The sequence below is a fragment of the Ailuropoda melanoleuca genome, chromosome 16 (assembly GCF_002007445.2).
Source record: "Ailuropoda melanoleuca isolate Jingjing chromosome 16, ASM200744v2, whole genome shotgun sequence".
Lineage (NCBI taxonomy): Eukaryota > Metazoa > Chordata > Mammalia > Carnivora > Ursidae > Ailuropoda > Ailuropoda melanoleuca.
This window is the reverse complement of record NC_048233.1, coordinates 90081494-90101182: the sequence shown is the minus strand read 5'-3', so window position 1 is coordinate 90101182 and position 19689 is coordinate 90081494.

Genomic DNA, 19689 nt, shown 5'->3' with positions numbered 1-19689 from the left:
TGAGCAGGTCCAGGAGCTCAGCATGGGCACAGGTGTTACTCCAGTTCACATCCCCTCCCTCCCACCAGAGAGATGGAAACACATAAATCCATCCACACAGCGATGAGTTTCTGGGGCAATGGCTTTATTATATGCTTCAAGGACAGAGTCTGAGAAGTTAGTGACTGCAGAAATTAGCCGAAGAAGCCCCGTGCTGCCCCTGCTCAGATGTTCTCACTGCAGAAGGTGCCAGGCAGGCAGGGTTCGGGACGGGCCATTTCTGCACGTGGCTGGGGGAGGTCTCCAGGTGCTGGGAGGTGGGGCCTTGGAAGTCATTCTTACATACAAGTGCCCACTGTATTCCTTGGCAGGAGATCAAAGAGAAATGCTCACAGAGGGCAAGGGAGGAGGGTGGATGACAGACAGGTGCTGGGCTGGTGGAGAGTCTGGATCAGGGGTTCAGGGAAAAGGCAGATGATGGCTGTGCTAGAGCCCATGACTCCTGATTAGGGTTGGCCCTGGCTTTGGTAAGAGTCCCAGTGAAAATGGAAAATCAGATCTTGCGCTGGCAGCAAATGGGGACACAGCAGCTGGACTGAGAGCAGCCACAGGAGCCACAGCCCCCCTTGCAGCCCCCACATGAGCCACAGCCCCCCTTGGAGCCCCCACACGAGCCACAGCCCCCCTTGGAGCCCCCACACGAGCCACAGCCCCCCTTGGAGCCCCCACACGAGCCACAGCCACCAGAGTTGGAGCAGGAACAGGCTGGCACACAGCAGCACACGGGCTTGCAGCAGCAGACGGGCACACAGCAGCTGGAGCCACAGCCCCCACAGCCTGAGCCACAGCCCCCACAGCTAGAACCACAGCCCCCACAGCTGGAGCAGGAACAGGCTGGCACAGAGCAGCACACAGGCTTGCAGCAGCAGACGGGCACACAGCAGCTGGAGCCACAGCCCCCGCAGCCGGAGCCACAGCCGCCACAGCCGGAGCCACAGCCTCCAGAACAGCCACAGCAGCTCATGGTTCTGGTGGGTTGAGGGTGGAGCAGGTCAGAGTAGCAGGTGCAGAGCACAGGTGTGCAGGTATGGAGCCCCTTTATATACCTGCCCGGGGTCAGCTGAGATGCTGGGCACACGGTCACTTCCTGGTTTTTGTTTGTGCTGTGTTTAGGATCTCCCTGTTTTCCTCTAGACATCAGCCCCTGGTGTAAAGTCCATGTGCCATTAGCTGCTATTGGCTACTCATTGGGACCCAGCCCCTCACAGAATCTAGACTTGAGGGCGTCCTTCCCCCACCCAAGGATTCAGCCCATTTCCATTAACTACAGAGTCTCACTTGATTAAAAATGGTTTATTTTAGTTGTACAAAGGGTATATACAATAATATATCAAAAAACATGAAAATGCCCAAGTTATGAAAATATTAGAAAAATACATGAAGCCATCTCCATATATCTTCCCATATTGTTTCCCTCCCACCCTAGATAAATTCCTGAATTTGGAATGTGTCATTCCCATGTGGCCTTTGCATTCTTACTAAACATATTATGTGTGTTCTTGAAACACTATTTTGCATGCTTTAAACTTAGTGTAGTAATTGGTAATGAACTACTTTTCTCCTGAAAACTGATTTTGCAAAATGCAGTGGTTCTGTTAAACAGTTTCTCTTTGGTTTGTGTGGCTCTAATTAACCCATTTTCTCCCAGAAGCTACAACCCCAGACTTATCCCTTTACCTGTTGATGGACATATTGTTTCCTTTCTGTTGCAATTTGACAGCATACTGCAACTTTCTTGCCTAAAGCTCCTCCTGCATTTTGGAGTGTTAGGTCTTGGGCTGGGCTGCTCTTCACCCTGAGCATGGGTGGGAGTCCCTCTTCCTCATCCACACTTGTCATTGTCAGCTTCAACGCATACCAGAGGAAATGGTGTGTTATTGTGGTTTAATCTTGCATTCGTATTCACCACAAATAATTAGGAAATCTAGTGGGAAATAAGTTATTTAAAATGTCAACTGAATCTTACCTGTCTAAGAACTAATCGATGAGGAATGCCTGAGACCCCTACGGGGAAAATGTAAAAATCTTTTTCTTTCTTCCTCCCTCCCTCCCTCTTGCTCTCTCTCTTTTCCTTTTTCTTTCTCTCTTTTTCTTTCTTTCTTTCTTTCTTTCTTTCTTTCTTTCTTTCTTTCTTTCTTTCTTTCTAAAAAAGCCCCAAAGAATTGGATAAATGGAGAAATATACCATGTTCATGGATGGACAAACAGCATTATAAAACATTAGTTTTCCCCATATTCGTCCACGTATTCTGTGCAGTTCCATTTGGAATCCCAGAGGATTTAATTTTGGAATTTCTCCCACAGATCTAAAATTTATGTGCCAAGTTCATGAGTAACAGACAATTGTGAATAATAAGCAAAAGGGATTTGTCTGCCAGATATTGTTAAATATATAATAAACATATAATAAAGTCTTATCTATTATAAGTTTGCTGCTAGCACAGGAACAGAATAATAGAGGAAGATACAGAACAGGAATCCATAAAAGACCCATGTATTTGGGAACTTCACTTTTTAAGAAATTGAATGGGGAAGGTGGCTCACTCGATACAGAAAATTAAAATTAGATGCTTACGTCATACCCCCTAAAACACAGATGGATTTAAGGTCTAAAAGTATATGTAGAAGTGAAGGGGAAAGTACAAAATGTAGGTGATAGTGCTGGAGGTTAGGAAAGGAATTCTTAAATATCATCCCGGAGCATAAATAATAGTTAGGAAAATGGTGGACTTAACTACATCAGAATTATGTGCATATCTGTTCAGTGGAGGTCACTGTGGAACAACATAAAAAGATGGTTGGACTTTCAGGGGAAGATACTTGCTGTTTATAACCACTAAGGGGTTAATGTCTAGACTGTACGAAGAACTGCACACCACTAGGGAATGGACAGAGACTGGAAAGTGAGTGCTCACACATGGCCAGCAAGAACATACAGAGATCTTCACCCTGATTTTCATCAGAGGAAAGCAAATTATTATTATTAATTATTATTATTATTATTATTATTATTATTATTTTAGATTTTATTTATTTATTTGACAGAGAGACAGCAAGAGAGAGAGCACAAGCGGGGGAGCAGCAGGCAGAGGGAGAAGCAGACTCCCTGTTGAGCAGGAGTCCGACATGGGGCTCAATCCCAGGACCCTGAGACCATGACCTGAGCTGACGGCAGATGCTTAACTGACTGTGCCACCTAGGTGCCCCCAGAGAAAAGCAAATTAAAACAAAACACCACGGTGTTGTTGAAGAGAGGGAAAACTCTGGAAGCATTTACTGGTATGGGGTATATCTGTTCCTTATAACAAGTGGTTTGCCCCCAATATGTACCCCAGAGGAATGCTCCTACAACCTGGTGGCATTTAGTGAGATGGAGTCTATGCATACCTTTGATATGCAGATTCCGCCCAGAGAAACATTCATACAGATGCTAAAGAAGAAGGATATTAATCACAGTGTATTCTGTCTTAGCAAAGAGCTCCTAAAAGGGTCATGAACTCGCACAACGTAGTATATGTATACAATGGAATACCCTTTAGTGGCCAGAAATAATGTACTGTATTTTTATGTAACAAAACAAATCAATCTCAGATATTGCTAAAAAAAAAAAAAGTGAGAAACAGAACAAGCTTTATAACCCCATGAATTTAAATAAACATAAATGTTGGAAAAATACTACATATTTGTCATGACTGTATGCACACATATGGAAACACACAGAAGGTGAAGAGAAGGATGTGGGGGACAGATGTCTGTGGGTGTGGAGGGCAGTGGGGTCGGGCTGAGGATGCAGGAGAAAATGTAAATAATAGAGCAGGGAGGACCCATAAACTGATGACCATGATCTATAAAGTCCTCCATGCACATGGAGGCTTCATGGCCAGACTTTGTTCATTTTCGTGACTGCTCTATGTGCACTTAGAAGAGTGGACGTTGAAAGATACAGACGTAGTAAAGAGAAGGGCCATATGCACCCCAATGTTCATAGCTGCATTGTCCACAATAGCCAAATCATGGAAGGAGCCGAGATGCCCTTCAACAGATGACTGGATTAAGAAGCTGTGGTCCATATATACAATGGAATATTACTCAGCTATCAGAAAGAACGAATTCTCAACATTTGCTGCAACATGGACGGCACTGGAGGAGATAATGCTAAGTGAAATAAGTCAAGCAGAGAAAGACAATTATCATATGATTTCTCTCATCTATGGAACATAAGAACTAGGATGATCGGTAGGGGAAGAAAGGGATAAAGAAAAGGGGGGTAATCAGAAGGGGGAATGAAACATGAGAGACTATGGACTATGAGAAACAAACTGAAGACTTCAGAGGGGAGGGGGTGGGGGAATGGGATAGACTGGTGATGGGTAGTAAGGAGGGCACGTATTGCATGGTGCACTGGGTGTTATACGCAACTAATGAAGCATCAAACTTTACATCGGAATCTGGGGATGTACTGTATGGTGATTAACATAATATAATAAAATAAAATAAAAAAAAAAAAAGAAGAGTGGACGTTGTATAGTTGGCGGTACAACACTTGACATGAGTCATATTGGGTCAGTTTGTTAATTTGGGGGTTCAGATCCTTCACATCTGCCCCATGTTTCTTGACTTGTGTGTAAAGTACGGAGAAGGAACTTCAGAGCCTTCCGCTCTGATTATAGTTTGGTCACTTCATCCCGTAGTTTGTCCCATTCTGCTTTACTTCCTGTTTTCGGCTTTTTCATTATGTACACACAAGTGTTAAATGATGAGAACTCTTAGTCTATGGAAGTGATACTGGTTTGCTCTAGAACTCTTTTGGGCTTTTGTTTTTGTTTTGCCTGCTATTGATACAGCTTTATTTGCATGCATGTCTTTCCCCATTCTTTATTTTTAATCTTTCTCCATCCTTATGGTTAAATGTGGCTTTTGAATTGGCATGTAGTTAGATTTTAAAAAATCTAGTTTAGCAATCTTTATGTTTAAGGTAGCATATTTTTGCCCATTTCTATTTAGTGTAATTTCTGACACATTTGGGTTTAAACCTACACCTTTTCTTGTATTTAATATAGAATCAGCCTATCTTTCTTTCCTCTCCTTCCTCACATCCCTTCGGGTTGATTTCATCCAGTGACTGTCCCACAAGGCGTCCTTTCTCCCCAAGGACCCTGCTTACACTCAGGATCTTCTTTGCCTGTCTTCAGTATTCATCACTTTCTCTTGAATCCTTTTTATCTCTCTCATTTCTTTTTGGCCTTAAAATGTAGTTGTTCTCCTCTGCTGTGTATTTCCTTCATTTTAGTCTTGATTTCTGGAATGATTTTCCTTTTCTCATTTTCCTGTGAGGGGTGTCACCTCATCCAAACATCCTATTCTGACTTAACGTTGTTCGTTTGTTTTGTATACTTTCCTCTGGTTGTTTATTAGCTTGTTTTGAAATAGTAGGCTACTTGTTGGTCTGTCAGGTGGCATTTCTTTCTGTTGCCTGTTTCTTGCCCTAAGGACTCACCAAAGGCCCCTGCGGCCACTCGCCACGACATTGGGGAGAGCCCTGAAGGTTCAGGTGCTGAACTCAAGATGTGAGCCATGCTTTCTGACAGTTTGCAGCTCCTCTGAGGCTGTCCTGTCTTCAGGTCTGTCACATGTCCCTTTGCCTTCTTTTGCCTTCTCCTGCAGAGATGCTAATACCACAGAGGACCTGTGGCTCTTGTGAATTTGTACTTTGGGGTTCATCTGATTTTGTTATAAATTTCAATCATGGAGTTTTAGTTTTCCTGTCTAGCTGCCTGATCTGTTTTTATGTGGGAATGTAGGAATATACAGATGAGCCCTCAGCGCATCCACCTTTCTAAAATTCCCCTCCTGAAATTTTGACCCAAATACCTTAAACCATATATTTTTTTAACATCACAAAACAAACAATACCCTGTTCCCTGGTGAGATGAGATATCTGGCACACCTTTCTTTCCTCTCCTCACCTCCTAAATGTGCTTGAAAAAAAATCTGATATTTTATTTCTGAATTGATTTGTCTTTTTCTCTTCCATTATATCTCTTTTATCTCAAGGATCCTTTCTTCAAGAGCATGTTGGATTTCTTCACCCCATTATCCACAGTAATTTAGGTTTTGCTATACATTTTACTGAAATTCACCGCTCACCAGTGTTTCTGGCCTCTGTGTTTTCATGCAGTGTTTAGTTGGCTGGAAAACATACTTATGTAATTTTGCCCCCTCCTCCCTAGAAATGGTATGGTTTCTAAAACTGTTACCTGCTCTGAGAATAGCCTCAAGGCTCATGTCAGTGTGAAACAGCTTCACGTTCCCCCAAATGCACCAGTCTGATCTTGCCTCTCCTGGGGGAGACTGCTTTCTCACGGTGCTGTGAGCAGTGCTGTAGCTTTCTGGTGACTCCAGTTTAAAGTCTAAAATCCTAATTTTGTATTTGAATCAAAGGTGGACTGTAGCACATGGGGAAGAGGCACCCTGATGCTTTACGTCTCTTCTCCCTGACCGTGGCCTGCTCTGGGTCCTCCCAAGCACCAGCGTTCTATATGGGACCTCGGAGGAGAGCCAAGGGGGAAGGCTGTGCATCTCTTACTCACCTGGGAGCACACACCTAGTCCCTGCTGGGATGGTTGTCAGCACCCAGCACCTGCTGCCCATCTGTACTTCCCATGGCAGACACCCATGCCCACTTGCCTGGGGCTAAGCTCTCTTATCCTGGGAGCAGAGAAGGTGGAGATATTTGGTGGCCATTGGGAACATAGGAGTCAATGGATGGTTATTTGTAAATGTGCCAGCATTGTTGGCGGATCCAAAAGCCCATTTACAAGGAAGTTGCTAATTTGTCACCATATAGGGAAAAGGTTGAAAAGAAAAAATCACACCAAGTATACAGTTGTCTTACAGAGACAAGAGAAATTTTATTAAAGGGAAATACAATTGTTATTGTTTTAAACAGGTGAAGTTAGAGGCAGCAGGAAGGAAGGAAGCTCTTGTAGGGGGAAGAGGGTCACAGGCGAGTAGGAAGTGGCCCGGTAGGATCCAGCGTCTGATGGCTAAGAAGCCAGATTAAAACAGTCTTGGTTTTCACTCAGAAGCCTGGACCTGACTTTGCATCTCAGCCAGCTCCCACACATCAGGAGGGCTGATTGCAGCTGTCAGCAGGCACCTGCTTCTAAGCAGGGGCATCTACAGAAAATACACTTCTGAGTGAGGAGGTTAAAGATAGGTCCCAGAGGTAGAGATGAGCCAAGGAACGAGGTATGTGTGTGAATGAAAAGTAGGAGAAGGTTGTGAATATCTCAGAAGAGGACGTGTGAAAGGAGCTGATTCAGAGGAACCACAAGAATACAGGTTACACCAAACATTGAAAAAGAAACCCAAGGTCTGGGTTCGGAGCTCTAGATCTTGCACTGGCAGCAAATGGGGACACAGCAGCTGGACTGGGAGCAGCAGGGCTTACAGCAGCTGGACTGGGAGCAGCAGGGCTTACAGCAGCTGGACTGGGAGCAGCAGGGGACACAGCAGCTGGACTGGGAGCAGCAGGGCTTGCAGCAGCTGGACTGGGAGCAGCAGGGCTTGCAGCAGCTGGACTGGGAGCAGCAGGGCTTGCAGCAGCTGGACTGAGAGCAACAGGGGACACAGCAGCTGGACTGGGAGCAGCAGGGGACACAGCAGCTGGACTGGGAGCAGCAGGGGACACAGCAGCTGGACTGGGAGCAGCAGGGCTTACAGCAGCTGGACTGGGAGCAGCAGGGCTTGCAGCAGCTGGACTGGGAACAGCAGGGCTTACAGCAGCAGGACTGGGAACAGCAGGGCTTACAGCAGCAGGACTGGGAACAGCAGGGCTTGCAGCAGCTGGACTGGGAGCAGCAGGGGACACAGCAGCTGGACTGGGAGCAGCCACAGGAGCCACAGCCCCCCTTGCAGCCCCCACACGAGCCACAGCCCCCCTTGGAGCCCCCACAGGAGCCACAGCCTCCACAGCTGGAGCCACAGCCCCCAGAGCTGGAGCAGGAACAGGCTGGCACACAGCAGCACACGGGCTTGCAGCAGCAGACGGGCACACAGCAGCCAGAGGCCACAGCCCCCACAGCTGGAGCCACAGCCTCCGGAACAGCCACAGCAGCTCATGGTTCTGGTGGGTTGAGGGTGGAGCAGGTTAGAGGAGCAAGTGCAGAGGACAGGTGTGCAGGTGTGGAGCCTCCTGGGCCAGGAGCCCTTTATATACTTGTCTAGTGGCCTCACAGGGCACAAGGTCACTTCCTGGTGACTGTTTATACTGTTTTCCCAAGCCCTATTTGTCCTCTTTGCCAGTGCCTTGCCACTGGCTCAGGTGAGCAACCACTTTCTGTTTCCTAAATCTGTCTTCTTCCACTTTTGTTTTGAGCCCTATAATTAGAACCTCAGCTCCAGGATGCCTGTGATTCCCCAGGAGCCCCAGGCACTGGTCACCTGCCCTCTCTTCTGGCCTCAAGTGACCTACGGATGCTCCTGCCCAGGTGCCCTTACCTGTGCCGTGCTGACCTCTCCCAATAGTCCTCTTATGTGTTTAGATTTTAAAAATCTTCCATGGTCTTTACTGGAAACAGTAAAAATCTAAAAAAGAAAATAATTCCCATAATCCTGTTATCTAGAGATGACATTTTGGTTGATTTCTGTAAATATGAATAAGTGTATGTATGTTTCTGTTGCCTCAGTTTACCCATGCCTTTGCCATTTCTTGGAACACCCTTTCCTTTACTACCAAAATAAGAATAATCTACCCCATCCTGGTATTTGCAAGGAATCCCTTCTCCCACTTGATTATTTCTGAACGCCTCACAAATAGCTGTGTTACTGTTTGTCCTGTTTCCATTCAGACCATCTGTTCACCCTGAGCTACTGTGTCCAGCTTCTGAGTATGCTCCCCTTCTCAGCTTTTCTTTACAGGAGAAGGGGTGGTTTCCTTCTTATCACCAAGCCATTGCTATGCAAGGCTGCTTTGTTGAAGGGATGGTAATAAAGCTTGAGGTGAGCGTAAGAGGTTTACTCTACTGAAGAGGAAAATCTAAGTCCATGTACCAGATGTCCCTGCTCCTAGTTTCTCTTGGCCATGCCTTTGGACATCGGCCTCCTGCTGACTGTCTTCTTCCTCTGGCCTCCAACCATCCACCCTTGGTTGGACTGCTTCCCTTGGTATGAAAATTTTCCACCTTTTCTTCCACTTTTCTTTGTCATCTCTACCTCTGATTATGGTCCTGACAGGGGACCTCCAAATCAGCAAATTATGTGATAATTTCTGTAGACGTGCACCTTGCTCCTCAAGAAGTTAGCCTTTTACTTGATTAAATAGCGAACTTAATAAATCAGTGTGCAGAGTCTGTGCCTGGCTTGTGCTCTCGTCTCAGGTCTTCCTAGTCAACGGGAAGGTGGCTATTTCTGCATCTGCCGCTTTAACCGGAGTTCCTGGTATTGAACCATCCCTGCATGCTTGGGGATGCAACCCAGCTTGGTCATAGTGTATTCTTATTTTGATACACTGTTGGGCTCTGTTGATTACTACTTAGACATTTTGGCATCTATATCCAGAAGTAAAATTTCGGGGGCATTCTGGGTGATGGCTGCTTGCATATGTAGCATCTCTTACCCCTGCCAGCCTTGGTTCCCTGCCGTGTGTCTTTCAAGGGCAGCAGGCAGGGAGGTCATGTGTGAGGTGGTAGATGAGGTTCAGGCTTTCTTTGAAACTCTGAGCTTGATGAGAGGTTGGGAGCAGCGTCAGAGACCCCGGCCTGGGCAAGGACTGACCGCAGAGAGCCATGGAGCACAGTGCAAGTCGGTGTCTGTCCCCACACAGCTGAGATAAAGGGGAGACGAGTCTTCTACTCCTGGAAGGACATGGGGACACTGGGGAGCAGAGCGGATCCCACCTGCTGCCTCACTGCGGGTCTGACCTTCCACATCTCGTGGGGTGCAGACATCACAGATGCTCTAGCAGGTGAAGTGGGCCCAGTAGGGCAGCAGGACACATGCATCACACAGGGGGGATCGAGTTGGAGGGATGGGAAGCCTGGGCACCACATCCCAGTAAAACGGAGTTTCCAGTGGGCTGAATGTCAGGTGAACAAGAGAAGGCTAGTTCAGACAAGTCAAGTGTATGCACATGAAGATTAAAAAAAATAAGACATAATTTTTTAAAGCAGTTTCACGTTTACGGAAAAAATTGGGTGAAAATTACGGAGGATTCCCATATACCCCCTTTACCCACCCCCCCCTGAATTTTCCATATTTCTAACATCTCACATTACTGTGGTACATTTGTTGCAACGGATGAACCAATATTAATACGCTAGGTTAATCAAAGTCCATAGTTTACGTTAGGGTCACTCTTGTTGCACATTCCATGGTTTTGAAAAATCGTAATAACATGTATTCATCATTATGGTATCATACAGAATAATAGTTTCACTGCCTTAAAATTCTCTGTGTCCTGTCTGTTCATCTCTCTTCCCTCCCTCCACTAACCCCTGGCAGCCACTGGTTTATTACTGGCTCCTTTGTTTTGCCTTTTCCAGAACATCATAGCATTGGGATCATACAGTATGTGGCCATTTCAGATTTTTTTTTTTCTTAGTAAGATGCAGTTAAGATGCTTCCATGACTTTTCATGCCTTAATAGCTCCTTTCTTTTTACTGCTGAATGATATTTCATTGTCTGGACTTCCCACAGTTTATTTATTCATTCAGCTACTGAAGGTGGTCATCTTAGTTCTTCCAAGTTTTGACAATTATGGATAAAGCTGCTGTAAACACCCACATGCAGGTTTTTGTACAGATGTCAATTTTCACCTCCCTTGGGTGAATACCAAGCAATGTGGCTGCTGAATCATACGGTAAGAGCATATTCAGTTTTATAAGAAATTGCCTGAAGTGGATACACCATTATTGTATTCCCACCGGGGGTATGTGGCGGTATCTCATTGTTGTTTTAATTTGCATTTCCCGAATGACACAGGATACGGAGCATTTTTTTACACACTTATGTGCCATCTGTATGTCTTCTTTGGTGAGGTATCTGTTCAGATCTTTTGCCCATTTTTAAATTGAGTTGTTTGTTTTCTTATTGTTGAGTTTCAAAAGTTCTTTGTATATTTTGGATGCCAGTCCTGCATCTGACATGTGTTTTGTGTTTTTCCCCCAGGCTGTGACTTGTGTTTTCATTTTCTCAGTGTCTTTCATAGAGCAGATGTCTTTAATGTTTATGAAGTACAACTTAACAAATTTTTCTTTCAAGGATGTCCTTTTGGTGTTGTGTCTAAATCATCACCAAACCCAAAATCACCTAGATTTTTTTTTCTATTATCTTCTAGGACTTTAATAGTTTTGTGTCTTATGTTGAGATCTGTAGTCATTTTGGGTTTATTTTTGTGAAGGACATAAGGTCTGGATATAGATTCTTTCTTTTTCCTTTCCTTTTTTTTTTTTTTAAGATTTATTTATTTATTTGAGAGAGAGATACAGAGAGAGTAACAATAAGCAGGGGGGAGGAGTGGAGAGGGAGGGAGAAGCAGGCTCCCCGCTGAGCAGGGACCCTGATGTGGCTCAATCCCAGGATCTCGAGATCATGACCTGAGCTGAAGGCAGATGCCTAACCTAGTGAGCCACCCAGGCACCCCTCTTCTTTCTTTTCTTGCATGCAGATGTCCAAGAGTTCCAGCACCATTTGTTGAAAAGTCTATCCTTTCTCCCCTGAATTGCCTCTGCTCCCTGTCACATCAGCTGACTACATTCATGTGAGTCTATTTCTGGGATATCTGTTCTGTGGCTCCATCTATCTGTCTGTTTTCTCACTAGTGCCATGCTGTCCTGATTCCTGTGGCATGTGGTGGGTCTTGAAGTCGGGTAGTGTTAGTCTTTGGACTTTGTTTTCCTCTATCAGTGTTGGCTGTTCTGGGTCTTTTGACTTTTGCTAGACTCTCCAGCATCAGTTTGTCGACATCCATGAAATAACAGGCTGGGGTCTTTATTGGAATCACACTGAATCTCCAGATCCAGTTGGGACGATCTCTTTCATCGGAGTTTTGCAGTTTCCTTGGATATATCTTGTATACGTTTTATGAGATTTTTACCTAAATATTTCATTTTTTGGTACTAATATAAATGATATTGAGTTTTTAATGTCACATTCCAATTGCTCATTTCTGGTATATGAAAAAGCGATTGACATTTTATATTAACCTGGTATCCTGCAACTTTGCTACAGTCACTTATTAGTTCTAGATTTTTTGTTGATTATGTGGGATTTTCTACATAAGCAATCATGTCATGTCCCTGGAAACTAAACAACAACAACAACAACAACATGATTTTAAAAAATTAAACAACACCAAGTGCTGGCAGCAGGAGCTCTCTCTCACTGCTGATGGGAAAGCAGAATGGGGCAGCCCCTCTGGAAGACAGTTTGGCGTTTTCTTACAAAACTAAACATACTCTTACCATATGATCTGGTAATTGCGCTCCTTCATATTTACCCAAAGGGGCTGAAAACTCATGTCCGCACAAAAACCTGCACACAGATGTTTATAGCAGCTTTACTTATAATAGGCAGAACTTGGAAGCACCAAGATGCCCTTCAGTAGGTGATGGATAATAAACTGGGGGCCATCCAGACACTGGAATATTCTTTAGTGCTAAAAAATGAGCTATCAAGCCATGAAAAGTCATGGAGGCACCTTAAATCCCTCTTATAAGTGAAACGAGACAACCACAGACTGTATGACCCCAGCTCTATGACATTCTGGAAAAGGCAGAATTAGGGAGACAGTACAGAGATCAGGGGTTGTCAGGGTTTGGAGCGGGGGGAGGGATGAACAGGCAGGGTGGGGAGGGCTTTAGGGCAGGGACCCCACTTCACGTGACACTGTGGTGGTGGATACATACCATTGTATGTGTGTTAAAACCCACAGAACATACGACATCATGAGTGAGCTGTAGATGAAGGACTTACTCATCATGAGTGAGGGTGTAGATGAAGGACTCATTCACCACGACTGAGGGTGTAGGCAAAGGGCTTTGCTCCCAATGATGTCAGTGCAGATTCATCAGCTTCAACAAAGCTGTGTCTGGTGGGGATGTCGACGGTGGCCGAGGCTGCTCACTGGGGGAGGCAGGGGCGTCTGTGGGAGACCTCTGCATCTTTTTCTAAGTTTTGTTGTGAACCTAAAACTGCCCTAAAAGAAGTATAATTTAGAAACAAACTTGTAGATGACTCGAAGGACAGTCATGGGGCTGAGATTATTGCTCTGGAAGATTAAGTGGAAGGAAAATCTCACAGCACAGAACAGGAACATTAAGTAAAGCTACAAGAGGAAGGGGTGAGAGCCCACCTGGTACATGGCATGCAAGAACAATAGGAGTGTCTTCGGGAGGCAGGCAGATGAAGGGGGGAGAGGCAGGTACAAAGCGCCCAATAAAAGACAATCCCCAGAGCTAGTCAACAGGCAAGTCAGCTGCTGAAAAGGCTCACCCAGCCTCAGGGAGGATTGCTGAGAGAACCAACCCTGAGGAATATTGTGGGAAACTCCTGCACAGAAAGAATGAGGATACAGCAGTTCTATCACCTGGACACCCACCCGCCTGCAGAAATCCCTGAGAGATGCTCTGACCAGACACCGTGTATATGGACGGCCTCCTCAGGAGGGGGCTGCATTCTTCCTAAGAAGACAGGGACTTGTGGAAAAATGCAAAACTTGGTGGCATGTGGTTTCCAAGAAACACATAATGGAACAATGGAGAAGCGCTGGAAATCAAGCGAGTGATGGAGAGATGACAGGCAGAGGAGGAGAACGGACAAGACCGAAGCAGCAAGTGCACAAGGTGACGTTTAGGATTAAAAGCACCAAACAGGGTAAAAAAGGCCAATGCTAGAAGGCGTGCTCTATGGAAAAGCCGAAACAACCATCGACCCATGTGTCCCAAACAGCAGAGCTGCTACATTGATGAACAGAAATGATTAGGGTGTAGGGGAGATGGATAAAAATGACATTAAGGAAGGAGGTTTTAATATCTCACTTTTGGAATTGGGCTAATCTTTGGACAAAGAAATAAAAGGAAATAGAGGGACTGAATAATGCAAACAACAAACCCCAGTGTGGAGTTTGGGAACTGGCTCTAGACCTAGGGCACCCCCACACCCCCCAGAACCCTGCAGCTTTGCCATGGTCGTTCAGTCATGCTGATGGGATGCCAGGACCCCACTGCTTGGTGAGTTTGCCTGCTGGCTCAAGGCCACGTTCTCCAACAGTGTCTGGGTTGGTTCCTGGTGGATTTCTGAATGCAGTGGATCATCATTCCCAACCCCGTCTTCTCAGTTTCTTGATCTCCTCTCCCCTCAGTTGGTCTCCTTAACTTTGCTCTTAACAAGTGCAACCTCACTTTGCTCAGCTTGTGCACCCCTCCCCCACTCCCCCATCCTCATTCTAGCTCACACTGTCCTGTGACCTGGCCTCACCAGGACCCTCCGTCTGGGGGCACTGGACCCTCTCCGCTGACCCTCAGCCTCTCAGATGACTTCTTTTGCATCGGCTGGTTGGGATAAAATTGACATAGCGTACGATTCACCCACTGAAGGTGCACAACTGGGTGGTGTTGAGTGTTTTCACAACTGCACCCACCGTCAAGTGTACCGCACGCTCACAACCTCAGGAAGAAACCCCCCAACTCACCCTCCCCGGCCCCAGCCTTACACAACCACTCATTTGCTTTCTGTCTCTATGTATTTGCCTATTTTGGAAATCACATAAAAATGAAATGCTATGGTAGGCAGTCTTCGGTGACTGGCTTCCTCTGCTTAGCGTAACGTGTGGAGTTTCATCCCAGCTGTAGCCTGTGCCATTACTTCATTCCTTCTTATCGGATATTATTTGTCAGTAATATTCCATTTTACAGATCAACTACATCTCTTTTATCCGTCCATCACCTGATGGACATTTGGCTGTTGTGAAGATGCTGCCATGAGCATTTGAGTGCAGGTTTCCCGTGGATGTAGTTTTCATTTCTCTTGGGTGGACTTCCTGGGTCATATGGTGACTCTGTGTTTAACCTGGAGGAGCTGTCACCTGCTTTCCACAGTGGCTGCACCAACTCATGTTCCACGAGTTATGAGGGTTCCATGTTTCCCATGTCCTCTCCAACGCTTGCTAGTGTCTCACCTTTTTTTTTTTTTAAAGATTTTATTTATTTATTTGACAGAGAGAGAGGCAGCGAGAGAGGGAACACAAGCAGGGGGAGTGGGAGAGGAAGAAGCAGGCTTCCCACTGAGCAGGGAGCCCGATGCAGGATCTATCCCAGAATGCTGAGATCATGACCTGAGCTGAAGGCAGGTGCCTGACGACTGAGCCATCCAGGCGCCACTCTCACCTTTTCTGTCTAGCCATCCTGTGGGCATGAAGTGGTGTTCTCTCTGCTGTGGATTTGCTCTTGCCTGATGCTAATGATGTTGAGAATATTTTTGTGTGCTTGTTGGCAATCTGTGTGTCTTCTTCAGAGAAATATCTGTTAAGATCCTTTGCCCATTTTTTGGTTGTGTTATCTGTCTTTGTATTTTTGAGTTGCAAGAGTTCTTTCTATATTCTAGACTCTAGCCCCTTATCAGTCCTGTGACCTGTAGATATTTTCTCCCATCTATAGTCTCTTCACTAATCTCTTCGCTATCTTGACCATGTCCTTTGAGGCACAAAGTCTTAAAATTTTGATAATGTCCTATTTATCTATTTTTTCTTTTGTTGTCTGTCTTGTGGTATCACATCCAAGAAACCACTTTCAGACCGAAGTTCTTGAAGATTTACCCCATGTCCTTGTCCAAGAGTGTTATGGTTTGCCTCTTAAATTGGGGCTCTTTGATCCATTTTGAGTTAGCTTTTGTATGTGGTGTAAAGTAAGGCTCTGACTCATCCCCTCGTATGTGGCAGTGCAGTTTCCCCAGCACCATATGCTGAAGAAACTATTCTTTCCCCACCGGTCTTGACTCCCTTGTCAAAAACTGGCCATGTGCGTGAAGTTCTCTTTCTGTTCCATTGGTCTGTGTGTCCATAAGCCAGTTCTACACTGTCTTCATCACCATGGCTTTGTAGCAGGTTTTAAAATTAGAAAATATGAACTCCCAACTTTGTTCTCCTTTTTAAAGATGGCTACTCAAGGTCCCTTGAGTTTCCATATGAACTTTAGAGTCAGCTTGTCAGTTTCCATCAAGACGACAACTGGGATTCTGATAGGGGGCACACTGAATCTGTAGATCAACCGGGGAAGTACTGCCGTCTTATCATTAAGTCTCCAGATCTGTGTATCAGTCAGCTCAGGCTGCCGTAACAAAACACCAAACACAGTGGCTTAAACAACAGAAATTAAACTCCTCACAGTTTTAGAGGTCAGAGCCCTAAAGCAAGGTGCCTGCAGATTCAGTTTCTGGTGAAAACTCTCCCTTTGGGTTGCAGATGGCTATGTTCTCACTGTGTGGATGCATGGCCTTTCCCTGGCAGATGAGAGAGAGAGAGATGGAGAGAGAGATGGAGAGAGAACAATGGAGAGAGAGATTGAGATAGAGGGAGAGAGAGATGGAGAGAGATAGAGAGATATGGAGAGAGAGCTCTGGGTGTTTCTTCCTACCAGGATACCAGTCCTCTGGGATCAGCCCACCCTTCTAACCTCATGTAACCACAGTCACCTCCCTCCAGGATCCATGTCCACACCCAGTGCTCAGGGGGTCAGGGCTTCAGCAGGTGCATTTGGTGTTGACACAAACATTCAGTCTTCCCATTTACTTACATCTTTAATTTCTCTTAACAGTGTTTTGTCACTTTCAGCATATTAGTTTTGCACCTCTCAAGAAGAATGAGTATTCTGTTGTTTTAGGATGGAATGTTCTGTATGTATCTATGAAGTCCATCTGGTCCAGTGTGTCCTTCAAAGCTCTTACTTCTTTGTTAATCTTCTGCTTAGATGATCTGTCCATTGCTGTGAGTGGAGTGTTGAAGTCTCCTACTATTAATGTACTATTATCAATATGATTCTTTATTTTGGTTATTCGTTGTTTTATGTAGTTGGCTGCTCCCATGTTGGGGGCATAGATATTTACAATTGTTAGATTGTCTTGTTGGATAGACCCTTTAAGTATGATATAGTGTCCCTCCACATCTCTTACTGCAGTTCTTGGTTTAAAATCTAAATTGTTTGATATGAGAAGTGCTACCCCAACTTTCTTTTGAGGTCCGTTGGCGTGGTAAACGGTTCTCCATCCCTCACTTTCAGTCTAGAGGTGTCTTTACATTCAAGACAAGTCTCTTGTAGACAGCATATGGATGGGTTCTGCTTTCTTTCTTTCTTTTTTTTTTAATCCAATCTGAAACCCTGTATCTTTTGATGGGAGTATTCAACCTGTTCACATTGAGAGTAACTATTGAAAGATATGAACTTAGTGCCATTGTATTGCCTGTAAAGTCCCTGTTTCTATAGATAGTCTCTGTTAATTTCTGATCCATATTACTCTTGGTGTCTTTCTTCTTTTATAGAATCCCCCTTAATATTTCTTGCAGGGCTGGCTTGGTAGTCACATATTCTTTCAATTTCTTCTGGTCCTGGAAGCTCTTTATGTCTCCATCCATTCTGAATGACAGCTTTGCTGGATAAAGTATTCTTGGCTACATGTTCTTCTCATTTAGTACACTGATTATGTCTTGCCAGGTCTCTGTGGGTAGGTCTGATGCTATTCTGATGTTCCTCTAGCTGTACATAAGAAATCTGTGTCCTCTAGCTGCTCTCAGGATAGCTTCCTTGGCTCTAAGATTTGAAAACTTCACTACTATGTGTTGGGGTATTGATCTATTTTTATTGATTTTGGGGAGGAGTCCTGTCTGTCTCTTGGACATGAATGCTAGTTTCCTTCCCCAGATTGGGGAAGTTCTCAGCTGTGATTTGCTCAAATATACCCTCTAGTCCTCTCTCTCTCTCTCTCTCCACCCACTCATGAATCCCAGTAATTCTGACATTGGAACGTTTCATGGCATCACCGATCTCTCTAAGTCTGTTTCCATGGGCTACTACTGCCTACCCCTATCTTCCTCGGCTGCCTTCCTTCCTATCAGCGTATCTTCTGGACCACTGACTGGTTCTTCCGTCTCATTTACGCCGGCTGCCGGAGTGTCCAGCTTAGACTGCATCTCATTCATAGCATTTGTAAGTTCAGCCTTATTAGATCTCATTTCTGCTCTTAGAGACCCTATATTGTCACTAATGCTTTTTTCAAGCCTAGTTATTGACTTTACGATTGCTATCCTGAATTCTCTGACATCTTGCTTATATCTATATCCATTTGTTCTGTGGCAGAGGACATTGTCTCTGGTTCTTTTCTTTGTTGGGAGTTCCTCCTCCTAGTCATTTTGTCGAGGCATGGTTGAGTGAATGGACAGAGTCCAAAATATCAACCACGACCCAAGAAAAATGCACCTTAGAAAAAAATCTGTAGTGGTCGAAAGGTAACATGGGTATGCAACCAAAGCCAAGGTGATCCAAAACAATAAAAAAGCAAAAAAGGGGGGCAGGGAGGAGGATTATAATTTCTCAGGGTGGACAAAGCAGGGTGATCTGCCTGTTCCTGCTTGATTTTTGATCTCTGTGTTAGAAGACATTATATCCCAAAATTGCAAAGAAATCAAACATATATATATATATATTATATATATCAAGATAAAATTGAGTAGAGTGAAAAACAGGCTAGTATAGGGCATAAATCTATAAAACAGAGATGTAAAAAATAAAAGTTAAGAAGTGACTTAAAAACATAGGTTGAGGGGTGCCTGGGTGGCTCAGTTGGTTAAGATGCTGCCTTCAGCTCAGGTCATGATCCCAGGGTGTTGGGATTGAGCCCATGATGGGCTCCCTGCTCAGTGGGGAGTCTGCTTCTCCCTCTCCCTCTGCCTCTCCTCCTTGCTCTTGCTCTATCTCTCTCAAATAAATAAGTAAAATAAAATAAATAAAATAAAATAAAATAAAATAAAATAAAATAAAATAAAATAAAATAAAAACATAGGTTCGGAAATAAGAATCTATTTGAAATGGGAACATGGTAGGAAAAAAAAAAGAAAAAAAGAATAAGAAATGAAACTTAAAAAAAGTAACATTTTAGCCTGAAATATAAACAAGTTATGAGGGAACACCTGGAGCTCCCTATATTATTTTCCCCTGGTGCTGAAGTTTTATAATCCTGTGGGGAGTAAGCTTATCATTCACCTGTTCTTTTTGTCTGTCTTCTGGGGGAGGGGCTTGCTGCTCAGCTTCTCAAGCATCTTTGCCTGGGTGGAGTTGCCCAACCCGCTGTCAGGGGGATGGGCTTAATGTGAGATGGTCAGCTGTGTGGCTTTTGTTCCCTGGCCTCTTTCCACTTCACTTTAGAGAGTCAGAGAAAACATGGCCTTGCAGGAATCTCTGGCCCAGAGTTGTAAGGTCGTGTTCCCCCACCCCTTCAACAAATCCTCCAGGTCAAACCGTCTCCCCTCCGTGCATAACAAACTCCACAGACTCATGCAATTCTTGCCCGCTGCACCTCTCCTGGGGGAGTCATGGGGACCATGAGTGTCTCTGCACTTTGTGACTTCAAAACTGCCTGTGGCTATGGGTTCAAGTGTGCCCC